Source organism: Rhinichthys klamathensis, unplaced genomic scaffold (genome assembly GCF_029890125.1).
Source record: "Rhinichthys klamathensis goyatoka isolate OS25496 unplaced genomic scaffold, OSU_Roscu_1.1 h1tg000035l_1, whole genome shotgun sequence".
NCBI lineage: Eukaryota > Metazoa > Chordata > Actinopteri > Cypriniformes > Leuciscidae > Rhinichthys > Rhinichthys klamathensis.
Window position 1 is genome coordinate 3,252,067 of NW_026606583.1, and position 429 is coordinate 3,252,495.

The following is a 429-nucleotide window of genomic DNA, read 5'->3' on the forward strand; positions in this document are numbered from 1 at the left end:
ATAAATTTATACTGCAATATGCATTTGATAGTTGCCTCATAAACATTTTCGGAAAGCAAGACCGCAAAATATGTTAATCGTGCTGAAAATGCTTAGCATTAGTGATGAAGAAAGCTCACAAAGAAATGTCCAGGTCATATATCATCTCAAGATCAGAAAAAAAAAAGAAAGAAAAAAATGCATAAAGAAAATGAAACCTGAGGACCAAATTTCCATTATTTATATATGTAAGTTTGAATAAATACATATATATATATATATATATATATATATATATATTCATTCAAACTTATAAATATATTTAAATTCTCTCAATATTTTCATAAATATAATTGTGACATTGTATAAAACATTGTGGCATTATTTTAATGACAAGCACATTTTCCTGACAAATTCTCATGTGAAAAACAAAAATCTAATTCAGCATAT